The sequence below is a fragment of the Brachyistius frenatus genome, unplaced genomic scaffold (assembly GCF_029030835.1).
Source record: "Brachyistius frenatus isolate BFR_SWC_R1_liver_20210118 unplaced genomic scaffold, ASM2903083v1 Contig_29, whole genome shotgun sequence".
Taxonomy (NCBI): Eukaryota; Metazoa; Chordata; class Actinopteri; family Embiotocidae; genus Brachyistius; species Brachyistius frenatus.
The window spans coordinates 656411-671564 of record NW_027210628.1 but is presented as its reverse complement, the minus strand read 5'-3'; the positions used below and the strand labels follow the sequence as shown (position 1 = coordinate 671564).

At 41.4% G+C, this 15154-nt stretch overlaps 1 protein-coding gene across 6 annotated transcripts in view; it reads left to right on the top strand.

Moving 5' to 3' along the window:
• LOC138621179 (cytosolic carboxypeptidase 6-like) overlaps positions 1-15154 on the top strand; it is a 293612-nt gene that overhangs the window by 108911 nt on the left and 169547 nt on the right. The window lies entirely within an intron of this gene.

Below are 15154 nucleotides of genomic sequence, written 5' to 3'. Positions count from 1 at the left end.
AGATGAGTGCGGACTTCAAGGCCTCAACGGGTCTGATGTAGGCGGGCACGAGGCAGGCCTGGAAACACAAGGTTATAATAGTCATGTCTTGATGTATCAAACATATGAATTTGGCTCCCTGAATCAGCCGTGGACAGACACTACCACATTTTGGTTATATAATGTAATAAAACAACGGCAGTCTTGGTCATGTCCTTAATGTGCCTGTCTAAAGAAAAAGTAGAAACATCAAACATCTTGGCTGTCGGACCTTGAGAAATCACCAAATTGGTGTCTGTGTTGGACTGGATCAGTAACCAGGATCACAATTTGGTCAAATTGTGGGAAATTTTGGGAAATTATATGAGCAAACAGGTAGGCCTCTAATTGAATGAATTGTAAATGGTAATTTGCTTTTGTAGGCACATACAGCTCAGTATCATCAGCGTGGCATTTGGAATGTATTATTTTCCTGCATGGAGAACAGTTGAGGGCCCAGTAAAGAGCCCTGGATTACTGCCAGGGCTCTTTACTGGGCCCTCTGGTAGTAGACACCAGAATATATGGAATTAGTATTATTTTCAAAAACACTTTTATCTTCAGTAAGTAGGAATTTAACCTCACAAGAGCATGGCTAAAAGAGGCCCAATTGGTTTTCCAAACGGTCTAGATGCATACAGTGATCTGTGGAGACAAAAGCAGCACTGAGATTCAGAGAGGGAGGCACAGAGATGGGATCCAAGTCCATAGTGAGCAGAAGATCATTAACCACTTCAGTAAGTGCGGTTTTGGTTGAGTGAAAGGCCCTGAAAGCAGATTGAGAACTAAAAATGTGGTATGTGACACAAGTCTCAGCAGCACTTTTGAGAGGAAGTGAAGGTTAGAGACTGGTCAGTAATTATGAGGAGACCCCGGAGTGGTGTGTGTCGTTTCTTAAGTAGAGGTTCAACCCCAGCAGTTTTAAAGCTAACGGGGACGGAGACGGGGACGGGTGTAATTGAAAAATAGTGATAATAGTCAGCAGTGTCGGCCTTAAAACTGGCTAGAGATCTTTGAAAAGTTCAGCTGGTAGAGGGTTGTGGACTACATCAAGGGATGTAATGTGTTGAATTAGAGATGATGAGGGATTTAACATAAAGCCTGAATGGTCTGAATGGTTCTGTAGAAGTATCTGAAGATGAGGAAGGGATTTTATTTTTTATTTTACTGCTGAAAAAATCTGGAGCCATAAAGGACGAGAAACACAAGCCTAAGGTACAGTTGCATTAAAGTATTTAAAGCATGACTGATTTTCATTACTATAGTGGTGACACTGTACATGAATTATTTTTATTGTTATTTGTCATGATAAAAATGTGTTAAACCTTTACAAATCTCATAGCCTAAATATATTTTCCCTTGCCTGTGTTGAAATTCAAGTAGCCACCAGTCATGTTTATAGCTGGCTGCTGCCTCCCAATGCAGCGCAGCAAAAGCTCACAGAGTTTGCCTCTTAGAATACCTCCCTCTGAGGATTTTCCAGAAGCTCTCAGTGGCCCTTTCTCTTTAATTCAATTTCAGATATGTTCCTTCCCCTGAGTAGCCCTCTGAACCTCCCCTCAAAGTATTTTAGGAGGAGGGAGAGTAAGAGATGCGAGAAATCAAAATTGTGAGAGAGGCCGTTTGTCAAGTGGGTTGTCCTGCCTTGGCCTCTCAGCAAACAGCCCCACTGCACAGCCTTATTGTCCCACTGGCACTGGATCATTCACTCTCTGTGTGTCCCTCAGTTGCACTCTCTCTCTTCTGTCTTTCTTTAAGTTCGAAGCAGATGGTTATTAGGTCTGAGCCTACTCGTACCCCTCTCCCAAACCCATTTCCCCCTCTTTCAGTGTTTGTGCTAAGTGGAGACCTTGCACCCTCCAACCAGTTCATCTGCTTCACTGCGGCCCCTCTAGACTCCTTTTAAAGGTGCTTTCATTTAATCATTTCTTTAAAAAAGATTTTTTTTTCTAGGGCAGTACGAGGTCACAGATCACATCAGAGCTGCTTTCCGACTCAGTGACCATTTAATCAAGCTGAGGTCCATTTTGCAGCAGCTCTTTTCAGACCACCTTTTCTTCCTGGGGCTCAGGGGTGAAGTCTGTGGCCTCGGCCCCCCGAATCCCATTCCTACCAAAGCTTTAGAGGGTACTAGGTGACTTACACCAATTCTCAGGGATTTAGAGCTTGACTGAGTGTCCCATATAGCCCCATAGACTCACCTGAAATACTTTTACTTGCCCCTGACCCAAGCAGATACAGTCCTACACAAAACATGTTCAGTGTGGCTTCAGTATTTTGAAGTACTCAAGTTAGAAGTTGGTTGATGTACAGTGCCACCAAAGGTTGTTGATACAAAAATTCAAGGAAGGATGTTTTCAAAAATAACACCATCAACAGTTTTCATTTATTAAGTAACTTCATACACAGTAAACACAAAAAAGTATTATTTAGTGTGATTGCACTTTAAAGGTAAAACAGCACCAATTCAAATTGATACACCCGGGACACAATTCTTTTAAGTACGTTGCAGGATTCTTTGCTCTTCTTGTCTGTTGAATATAGTTTTTTACAACCCTGGCTGTATGTTATGGTGCGGGATTAATTTGGGACCAATCAGACACCTCCTTGATGGTGTTGCCAGGTAGATAGAATTTAAACATTTAAAGTGCTTAAAACGTTTTTGCACTATTGTATATTCTACTGTAGTCAGCAGAACTAGATCAACGTCATTCAACTGACCAAAAGGAAACTCTCTGGCCTTTTGTCTGTTTCTGATTTTCACCACTTCCTTTCAACAACTGTGTGTCCGTTCAGTCCAGCTACTAGATTTTGGGTTTGTTGGGATTAATGTAACATACTGAATAGAAATTCACAGAAATCACGACTGTACCATTTAAAGTTGTATTCAACGCTACTTGTTGAAAGTTCCTGGGACACTTAATGGAACTGAGCATTAACAATTTCTTTTACCTATGTTTCTCTTGCTGTAACAAGACCAAATTTAATGAAAAAAGTCTGTAATTGGTTAATATAGCATGATGACCTCACTTAAGTCCCAGCCTAATTTTTCCCAAATCAACCTGAACAGAGGTCTACTTTCAAACACCTGCGCAAGCACTCAGGCTTTTAAATATTAAGTAACATCAAGCATTTTGACATTTTCTGTAGTCATTCTAGTTCTCATTGGCATGTGAAAAAAGAGGCATGCATGATTGAGTGTATCGGTTTATTTTTTTTCTCTGGATATTATGTAGATATTATTTTGGGATGTAGCGTATGCTATTTTGCAGCAATTATTAATTGTTTTATTGTGGGGTTAAAAATAATCTATTTGGCCCCACAAAGGGAGTTTATGAGCCGAGTTGTCTTGTCAAGATTTTATTCTGGGAAATGGCACCAGACAATCGACTGAGCTGAGCTGCTAGAAGTATCACCGTCCAGCAAACTACTCCGATAATGACTTGACTGTCCTCGTATCGCTACTGAATGGCCTATTTCTTGTCCTGGATTATTCAGAACCCAATTTTGATGGATAATGTAGAAGAAATCCCACATTTCCATGTGTTTTTTTTTTTTTTTTTTTTTTTTTCAAATTATAAATCAGAAATAAAAGCCAGTGATAGCTCACCGAACACACTTTCTTTGTAATGCTTTGTTGGTTATAAGATGTTAAGAATGATTTAAAAAAAAATATATATAATCTTTGTTCAAAATCAATATTTGTTTCTATTGCAATAATGTGTGTCCATTCTAATACAATAGGCTTTTTGCTCTGAAGATATTTGGTCAACTTACAGTAGGAAAATCCCAAGTGTAAATGAAAGTGAAATTAAATGAAAAATGAGATATCCTGTAAAGGGAGTGTGAATGTTTTTATTCCAAAAAATATTCAAATGAATGGACATGATTGTATTTGTATGCTCTAGTGCCCACAGATTGATATCACAATCGTCTGTCAAATAACTAATTTCTGATTTCAGAAGTTAGATATTTGTTTACCCAAATTTCAAATAAGAGCACAAACCTATTGAAATGTGTGTTTAAAGCACAGTGAAATGGTTTTTTTTTTTGCTAATAGTATTATCATTCTTACTACGCCATGAAACAGTGTTCTTAAAAGTACATTAAATTCAATTAACTTTGTTTGCTTCCCTGGTTTCATAATCCTCAGCGAGACATTTTTGTGTGTTACACTCACTATAAGGCAATTCGGAATCTTTTGCCACAGTGATACTCCATTATATTAGTCCTGCACCAGAGTGTGATAGCTTAGATTATTCAAAGACAAGAAGTAGGTCTGTAGGATCATTCCATAGGTCTCCTTTTAGAAAGGTCCTCCAATTAATTTTGTCTTGCACAACACTAATTGTCTGACAATGGAGTGGATAAGTTATCATAAGGAGTGAGAATGGAAATTCAGCCCCTTGCGGTTCCATGTGGTCTTCAGTAATAAGCACCAATAACATGTTTCATTTCTAAACTCTTGAGTGATAGATTTCCATTTCCTTACAGTGTGCTTGTAGTAGTATGCCTGTCTTTGTACGGGGTCACAAAGTTCAGGATCAGGCATAGTTTGGAAATGTAAACACATTTCCAAAGGTCCTTCTCAGAAGGTTGTTAGTGTTACACTCGACTATTCAATAGTTTCTGTTTCTCTTATAGACCCAGAGCAGTTTGTGTGCTCGTCTATGGCTGTTGTCTTTGCTCTGTTCTCAAAGTAAAGCTTTAACTGAAGATGTGAAGCAATGCCTCAGTCAGTCTTTGTCTTTGAGGTTGGTTTGGTCTGTCAGGGCCCCCAGCCTCTGGTTTCTCATACTTTGACAGATCAGCTGTCATACTTGTCACTTCCTGTTACTTTCCTTTCATTTCTGTCACGTGGTGTAAACTGAATTCAGCTAAACTCAACTGAACTAAATTGATGTTAACTAAACTGCTTTGTTGCTGAGTTGCTTGGTTTTGTGGGGACACTTCCCACAATACTCAGCTTTTATTCATGAAACCAAATTGACGAGGCTGATTCAGTTGCACACAACAGCAGAAGTCTTGGGCTTGTTTTTCAGAGAGTCAGTTTGACCAGCAAACTTTGTTTAATGTGTTTTCATCCTCAAGCCTTCATTTTAACAATTTATTTGGCTCATCTTTTTCATGAAAATATCTTAAACATTGTTCAGACTCAAGGAGCCAACCCCTGTCAATCTTATTTCTCCCTCAGTCTGTCTGTCTTATTCTATATGCTGAAAAATCCTCAGTAAATGCATAGTCAGTGACATAATCCTGATTTTCCTTAAGTAACCCAATAAAGTGTTTTTTGTTTTTTTAGTGTGCCGTGTGCTTTATTATTTTGATCAGTGTTAGTTTGTCTGCCATATGTGCTTGTGGTGCTTTATTGATCTGTTTTGCTGCCAATCGATGGTGGGTGTGGTGTTTTCCATGCTTATCAGACTGTAATCAGTCAACTGAAGGAAAACTATCACTTTCTGTTTCGCGTGATGTTCCAAAAAGTCACACCACGCATTAATTCCATCATCCATTCAACAGACGCTGGGCACATTTTTTGTCTTTCTGTTTCTTTTTTCTTGCCTTTCCGTGTCCTGGACCGATGATGCATTTCCTTGTAGAAATAGCCACAATACTGTTCCCCTGAACCATTAGGAGGCTCAGGCCATTGTTCATCCTCAGACTCTGTGCCATCATCCTGTTACTTCTCCTTTTCCTTATCTTTGTGCTCGTCCGTGGTGTAGTGAAGCAGCAGATGCAGCAGTGTTGCCCATTTTGACACTTTTTCATCATTTGCAGACAAAGAAACAGAGGAGCTGTTTCCACACAGACAGAACGCACGGCAGCTAAAATAAAATGCGATGCCATGTTTTAACGGCCTCTCTGCGAGGTAGGTCTGTTAGTATGTGTGGTTGTGTGCGTGCGTCTGTGCATCCGCATGTGTTGATGAGCTCGAGGTAGAGAAGATTGCTTTTTTACAGCCTCTCTATCACAAAGAGCCAACACAAATGTACACACAGGCAAAGACATAGTAAGCCATTCCTAGATTTACAGTCATCAAGACTCTCATGCAGCAAGCGGCTGAAGGAGGCCAGAAAAATTCACTTCTATGTTGTATCTCTTACAAAACTGCTTAAATGTGAGCGTAGAAATGGTTTGCAGATTGAAAAGCAAAATACTGTTGATAGATCCACACTTATTCCCCTATTTCTCATTTATACATTTAAACAGCATCTGTTTGCATGATCCAAATCCATCATCCTCTATGACCCCTGTCATGATGATGATCATGTCTTGGCATAAGGGCTCATGTCCTCCACTGCGTTGTTTTTCCTGAGCGCAGCATATTTTTAAAATCAAACTCTTTCCAATCGGCAAGAGTTGAAAAATGTTCAACTTTGGGTAAAACGCTACGCTCCTCACTGTCACTTTTTACCCAGCCAGCCAATCACAGTGAAGGAGGGGTGGGACAAACACCACAAAGGCCTAACGTCATACATTCTCACCTCTGCACATACCTTAGACAATTAGAATTGATCTTTACTTAAAAAGAAAGGTCACATTTTCAGAAGCAACAAACACTGTCCTGCTCGTACAAAACTGCTCCTTGAACTGGGCTTCATGCAACTTCAGCTCTTGAACCAAACGGTGGTACTCGCCAAGATGTTTCTTCGCACACAAAATCCCATGAACCCACATAGACTGGTGGGTCCGTGCTACCGTCCTCACTATGAGCTTCAGTCTATCCATCACCCAGAGAAAGTACCCTGTGCTAACAGTTTTACACTTAGTATTTGTTGATAACACAAACAATCAGTGAAATTTGCTATTTTAAGCACATAAATTAACCATACCTTAGCAGACATTAGGTGCGATAGCAACTAAGATGTCTCGGTGAAAGAAACGCTACGCTTCCAAAGCGCTCTCAAGCTGGTTGTTTCCAGAAGAGTACCTGGAGTTTTCAGGTGGTAAAAAACGCCTCAGTGGACACGTGGCCTAAATGATAAATGCAACACTAAAAGGAGCAATGACACACAATGGGAACCACCTGAAATCAGGCTCAGCCGCTAAAATCCGACCACACTAACACTTTCAAACACACTCTACAGTGCTAGACCGACAGTTCAAGCCACCGTCTGCCCCGAGGCAACAAACATCACTGCAGCAACACTGTAGACCTGCTTGTCTTGACTTGTCGATGTCACTATCCATAGTCGATGAGTGTTACAGAATTTTTTTCTGCATTCTCCATAGCTGTACTTCCCTCTCTCCCCCGGGGTCCAGTCTGCCCTCTGGCCGACTCCCATTACGAAAGATCCTCCTGCTTGAAGCTTTGCAATCAATCAGAAATAACAACCTGTGACAATGAGACGTCTAAATACATGTTAGGACAAAAAAGGCAACTAAAAAATAAGAAAAGAAAAAAAAAAAACGCCCGCAAGTGGTGTTAGTGATAAAATTGCAGCTGTTACTGTCATTTTCTTTAGATGGTGACACTGATGTGTCTCTGCAGGTCTGAAATGATCCCGTGCAGTTTATCATGTGTAGCCCTTGTCTGATATTTACAGCTCCCCCTTTTGGACAATCTGCACTCTGCTAAACATGAATGAGTTATCTATTTGTAAGAGGTGCATCACATCTAAAACAAACTGGATGTAACACTGACATCTTTTTTTTACTGTCTTCTGATATTAGAAGAAAAAGAAGAGGAGTGTGTTATGGTTGATATTCCAGTAGGGCATCTGCGATTCACAACATTTATACTGAATTTAGTTTCTCATCACTCTGTGCTTATCCAGCAGGGCTGTAGGGTTAGCGCCCTCGCAGACCCACCTCCACTTTCTCAACACTGACCTGTGACATCACTTCCTGCTGATACAGCAAGGCTGTCAGAGATGAGCCTCCGTGTCCTTCAACCTCCATCCTTTCCCAGTCATGTAGCTGCTGTGAAATCAGGCACGCACACATGCACACACACACACACGCACACGCACACACACACACACACACACACACACACACACACACACACACACACACACACACACACACACACAGCCTTTGACCTCAGTTTTGTTCTCTGTTTTCAGCAAGCCTTCAAATTAGTCTGAATGTGTTATATCAGAGGGAGTCAGAGTGAGGGCCTGTGGCAGCAGTGCAGAGAGACGAGACTGAGAATTTGGGCTGCCAGTTGTACTGGACTCTCATTAACCTCCCTACCTCCTCTCTCTTCACCAAGTCTCCTTCATCAGCTCATCCAGGCCTGAAGTGACACACAGGCCTCTGGAGTGTCAGTAGCGATAAAGATGCCGCCACTTTAGTGTTTTAATTGGAACTTCTGCTGTTGATGTGTGAACAGCTGTAGGACGGAGAAGGGCAGATCTATCATCCCTGCCCTCCACAGACCGCCTGAGGTCAAATGGCAGCAGTTACTGTGGCAGGAAAACCCCCAAAGCTCCTGTTTATTTATGATTTTATTGCTCCTCTCCTCCCTCTGCACTTTCCTGCTCTCGCATCTGCATAGCCATGTCCAGTTGTGAAATGACTAAGGAAAAGAGAGGGAGTATGGCACTACGGTGGCAGAGTGAGATGACCAGCAAGGATGTATTTCTAGGCTCGATGCAGGGTTGACACACTCACAGTCGCTGATACAGATCCACACACAAACGCACGCAGTCACACCCTCACATACACTTCTGTGGATCCTCTACTCTCCCCGCAGACACAAATCCATTATTCATTTCAAAATGACTCATTTTTCGCCCTGTAGCTCCTGGCAGTAGTGTGGCGCCTAACCAAGGGGGGTGCTTTTTCTAATTAATGCAGATTGTGCAAGAAAACAAAAATAACATATTTACTCTGATGCCCGATATTACCGGAGTGCAGGCGTGAAACAGCGCTGGTGGCAAAAAGCGAGTGTTTGACCTATCATAACCCTGCACACTCAGGGCTGTAGCTTGTTTTCAGGGGACAGATCAGCTAAGTTATCCTCTTCCAAACGTATCTCTTCTATTTGTGTAGCGGTTGTTTTCATGTTCTGTCGAGTTTTACAATTGAAGTAAATCCAAATACACAAGTATACATAATGCTCTGAGACCTGAAGCTGTGTACTCTGCTTTGTCTCTGTCTGATGTCAATCCAGGCTTGTCATTCAGCATGAGTAAAAACCTGATAGGTAAATAGCTTTGAAGACGGATAAAAACAAAAGCCGAGCATCACGCTATGTTGTCTAAGTGTAAAGAAGAGGCACTCTCCTCAGGCTGTCCTCTCGAGATGTGATCCACTTTTAATGAGCCTGCCGAATGTCAATGAAAGCATTGCATACGTGTTTACTTCTTACCTTATCAACTATGTAGTGCGCTGACAGATAGGACCAGAGATCATCATGGAGTGGAGATCACATACATGCATGCACAGTCACACATATAGAATAGACAGACAGACACACACACACACACACACACTCAGGTATCATTACTATATGCAGCCCAAGATCGAGGTGGGGCCATCTTCTAATTCAAATATTTGATAAGGTGAGACACAGTGCTGTTTTACATACTATTAGATGGCAATCTAAATAACATTTACATGTCATTTACGTTTATTACTTTTATTTTTTTTTTGAAGAGTGGTGTCAGCACTGTGTGCAGATTAAAGCTCATATTTATTCCACTAGCCAGCATGGTTCCTTTACAGAATTTGCAAATTAATGCAAATATGGGTTTCCTCCCCAGACAGCTTTTGAAAGGTAGTGGTTAGAGGAAATGGTTATGAAATTTGCAGACAGTGATAATTTGTGAAAATGATGTCTTACTGTGTTTGATTGAAGTCTTCAGTCAAGGAAAAGGGTGTTTATTCTTGGTTTGGTGACGTTGAGGTCACAAGATTTTAGGTATGTTATGTTATTTTTCCATGTAATATCATAGGGATTATCGTACAATTCAATTGTAGCAGGTTGTATTTGTTTTTTTGTCGCAGAAAATGCCGCTCACAACACAACCTGTAGCCTTCTAAGCAGGGGACAGCTCTGTTAAGCTTACTCGCTCTGTCTCCAACGTGCTTCTTCTCTCGCTGCCTGCTCATTGCAGCAGAGAGTTTTCAATGCAACTTTATTTAGGGCGCCAGCTTTGGAAAATACCGTCAATTAGTGCAAGCAAGAATAATAATGAAACCGTTTAATTGCATTAACATAATGCCTTTGAACGATCATTACCAAAAAATGGTCGCGATAATAAAGCAATTACTATTTTCAGACAGCAATTAGCCCGGCACCTTTCTCCAATGCTATAATTACTAACAGCAAGAGGAATGTGGATGGATGTATGTGTTGCAAGTTTGTGAAGGGGCTAGAAGCAATGGGGAAGATGAAGATGAAGATGGGCAAGATAGGCTGTCAAAGACCAGGCGTATCACCCTGAACACGCTATTCCCCTCTGACACATCCACAATAACCCTCGAGAGCAGCAATCGCTTCCCTCTGTCCGCGCACAAATTTCAATGTTGTTTTGCACACATCTCTCCATTATGAAAGATTTTTTCTGGTAACGGAGGAGATGTTGAAATAGAGGGAGCGAGATGGAAGGAGCGAGGCAGGCATGGATGGAGAAAGGGAAGGAGGAATGAGAAAGAGAGATTGGTTTTCATGCCTGGTAGTCAGCGAGCCTGTAAATCTCCCAGGAGCATAGTGGAAGACAGCAGAAGGTTGATAGTCATCCATCACTCGTGACAACCCCACTGCTCTGGAAGGGCCTGACAGCACAGCCCTGCCTCGGAGAGAGAGCGAGAGAGAGGGGCAAAAAACACAAGAAGAAAGATAAATAGAATGAGATGCTGCCTGCAGAATGAGCAAATTAACTCTTCCATGTTTAAAGCAGAACGCGAAGGGGAAGAAGGAGGTGAGAAGATAAATGTGTGGAGGGGAGGGAGGGAGGGATGGAAGAGGAGAAGTGCGGCAGTTGGCTTTTACAGCCGCTCTGTTCATCCCTCACTGAGTGCCTGTGGCAACGGCAGTGATGCTGCTGAGGGAGTGTAGGTGGACAGGCTGGAACTAGCTCTGTCCTCGTCGCAGCAGTGTACCAAGAACATGTGGCTCATCTCTAAAAAAGAGCTAAACTCTTTTCTTCAGATCCTCTTAATTTTTTAACGGAGTATAATATTTGTGGGCGTACTTTATTTTTGTTCTTCAAACTGTATGAAGACAGATTCAGGAGGTAAATTCCTGGGAATTACTTTGAAAACCATCATTCTCCTGCTTGGACTTATTCATCGCAAGTTGATCGTGCAATTCCATGGTAGCTTTAGTTCTGCATCATGATCAGGAGAATACAGAAGTCATTATGTCTCTATTTATGACTAATTTTGAACATTAAATGTTCTGAAAGAGGCAACATGCTACATTGTTATCATTGTTTCAGGGAAATATATTTGATAAATGTTTTTGCCAAAAACCCAAAACGTATGCGTAAAAGGTTTATGACAACTTATTTCATTTGCTTTGTCTCTTCCAGCTCAATACCCTTACATAAAAAAACAAAACAAAACACGAGTTTCCAATGTTTTCCACATGGGACACGTGGAAAACATTGGAAACTCGTGTGTTTTTTTTGTATGTATGACACTGTTTACCACATTGCAATTTATGAAAATGTGGAGAAAATATGTGGGAAGGTTTTCACATGGGGATCTACATGGGCTTCACACATTGCACCCTGAAAATGTTTACCATGGGCAACACCTGTATATGGTCACATGTGATCACATTTGCATGTGTGAAATTGATGTGGTTTTGCTGTAAGGGTATCTACTTGTAGCAAGTCAAATATATTGGAAACCACAATTTATTCTTTAGTTGTCTCGGTGACAATAGGAGGGCATACAGAATTGTGTCAAGTGAACATCTAGGATAGGTTTCAAACATTCTACTTATGCGTTCATGGTTGTGAAGGTAGGCGTTGGCAGGCCGATGATAATAGGGGAACTGCATGTTCAGAGAGCACAGCGTCTTATTACGAGGGAGCTGACCAAACACCCTGTCAATTAAACGGACATAAAGTGTCTACATATCTAACAATCTGCGGCTAGCTGACCCTGACGCACGCCACACACATCTTCTCCAAAACCAACACACCCACACACAAAGACTCTCATTATACAATCACAACATGGATGTTTGATCCCATTATCGTGCCGCGGTCTTTCTGTAGCATGTGCAGGATGTGGCTTTGTAATTAAATGAGAGCAATAAAAGACTTCTTTAGACGTGAACCAATGTTTATCTCTGCGTGTTCAGAGTCAGTCCATTGTGTGGGCTGTAAAATATCCATTTATAATACAAAGGTTAATGTCTTTCAATTCTGGTGTTTGTTTATGTGTGGGTCTGTATCTGTGTGTATGCAGTTGTGTGTTTGTGACCTCCATCAGTGTCTGGAGGGTATTGGCCATTGGCTGTCACTCAGTGCGAGAGAAGCCCTAATTAAAGAAGTTCCAGTTGTACATCGCCTTACAATGGAAGGGGGAGATTGCCTTTCAACTCTGTGCCCAATGCAGAAACTTCCTCCTCCTCTGGTTGAATAAAAGGGTCTGATACAAAAAGCCATGAATGCCTAAACCAAACAAAAGCTCTTTAAAAGACTGTCACCATGCTATCTGATATCTCCTGGAACAGCACTGCTTTGAATAAATCTTTTTCAGTGAAGGAGGGAGAAGGAAATTAAAAGCTGACATTTAAAAGGCTGCTGCTGGGACTCGTGGCCCCCAGGATCAATAGCTAGGTATCTCACAACTTCCCCCGCATATTAGCTCACTTTTCCACGGGGCATCTCAGACTAAGTACAAACAAACCAAAACTGCTTTAGGAATGTTACTGTGTTGTTTTGCCAGTTTACCTCTGTGTATGTGTGTGCGCAAATGGGCTGAGTCGCAGACGGGGGCAAGGCTATACTCTCTCTCTCTCTCTGTGTGTCTGAATGTTTGTGTTCCTGTAATGTGTTTAAAGGGTCCCTTCCTCCTCTTCCTTGTGTCAGCACCTTGAGTTGACATTGGTCATTGGGGACCTAAACTGTCAGCAACAATATCACACTGAAGGGAAAAAAGAGAAGGTGGCAAGGTAAAAGAGAGTAAAATGTGTGTGTGTGTGTGTGTGTGTGTGTGTGTGTGTGTGTGTGTGTGTGTGTGTGTGTGTGTGTGTGTGTGTGTGTGTGTGTGTGTGTGTGTGTGTGTGTGTGTGTGTGTGTGTGTGTGTGTGTGTGTGTGTGTGTGTGTGTAAGTGACATTACTGACATTTAGTTGTACCGGGTGACATTGTCAGCATGCAACTTTGTGAACAGTCTCTCAAGTTATGTATAGCAGTCTTACACAAGGTCATGCATGTGCTCCCGGAGGAGTCATGCCTGTCCCCCTTGTCCCTGACATGCAAACACGCACGCACGCACGCACACACGCACACACGCACACACGCACACACACACACACACACACACACACACACACACACACACACACACACACACACACACACACACACACACACACACACACACACACACGTGTCCCACCTTGCACATACGAGACTCTGACCTCCGTCCTCTCCAACAGGGGCTGAACTGTCCCTCAGTGTTCCTCTGTCATACTGTTATCCCCACCTATTGCTGCCTTGTAACCTCCCTCACTGTCACCAGGCTTTGCAGGAGCTTAGCCACAGCTGAGCTACTCTTTTTGAGAAGGCCTCCACCAGAATGCCACCCTGGGGAGTCACGTCAAACCCAATGAAAAAGCTTCCTGTTTTTCTGTGAGTCCTAAAATAAATAAGCAGCAGCATTTTATGTAAATTAGAGAGACATTTTGACAATTATTACCCATATATCAGCTGAAAGTGCACCTGTGTCATCCATGTTGGCCTGAAAGGAAAACCACAGCTTTAGGCTTTATTTCCACATCGGCCCTCTTGGTTATGATAACACAATACTCTTTAAGGTTGTGAGCCTATATAAAAGGTGCAATAGGGCCCAGCAGGCATAGACAGTTAAGACATTCAGGATGACAGTAATATTACAATATATAAACTACTTCATTTGGAGGTAAAACCAGATGTTATAGTAACTGTAACGTTGCTTTTAATTGGACAGCAAACTGCTGTTAGCGTGCATAATCACGGCAAGTATGATGAGTCAACATTAAATTGGTCTTTTCACAACCTGTCTGTTTGCCTGACCATGTTAGTCTGACCAACAACTTACAGTAGGTCAGGATGTCACCACATTTCATTAAATGACATCATAACTTATGACAGAGCTGAAGGTTTTAAAGTAAAAAAAAAAAAAAAGGTTCTGACAAACTTTTCTAACAAGTGTGAATGCCACATAGGTATTAACCTACATGACAGCTGCTGAAGACAAGTATCTGCCAGTAACGTATCACTTTCAAATGGCACCTGCCAGGAAGCGTCACCTGTCAGTGGAACGCAGCGTCATACTGTTCATGTAACTTGCATAATGTAATGTCACATCAGTGGAACAGCTGTGACATGCACCAGTACAGTCATAATGTGCTACTCGAACAACACTGAAATATGTTGCAGCAGTCAGGAAGACCTAACCACATTCTTGATATGATTTAGGTGAGCTTTTACTCTTTCTCCTCTATTATAATTTCATCTTACTCTTTCAGAAATAATTCCATGTATTGTTATCCAACTTCTCAGTTAAAGGTCAAACTAATTGATAAAATACATGATTATCAAGTAATTGTTAATCATCAGTTAATTACAGATAGTTTCAACACTAGTTGTTGTTATTAGACATCCAGCTCAATACATCAGTTAAATGTGTTTGCAAACCTGTCTCATTTCTTTAACAATAATTCCCAGGTGAGCAGCAGTGCAGTATGATTAGTAATCATTTCAGCACTACATGCTTTCTTTATCCTTTCACATTAGTCTACAGCATGGGCTGTAAATTGCCATTTTTTTCAACACATACTCCAATTTAATTGTGAAGAAATGCTCATTGAATACTAGATTTGAATTGATCATTAATTTATAGCGAAACAGTTGTTGTGGTTTTCTGAAAATTGTGAAATACATTTGTTGATATTTTGTATGCGATTCTAAGCACAAAATTTAAAAAAAAAAACTCTTATTGTGAAAAGCTGTTGTAAATCA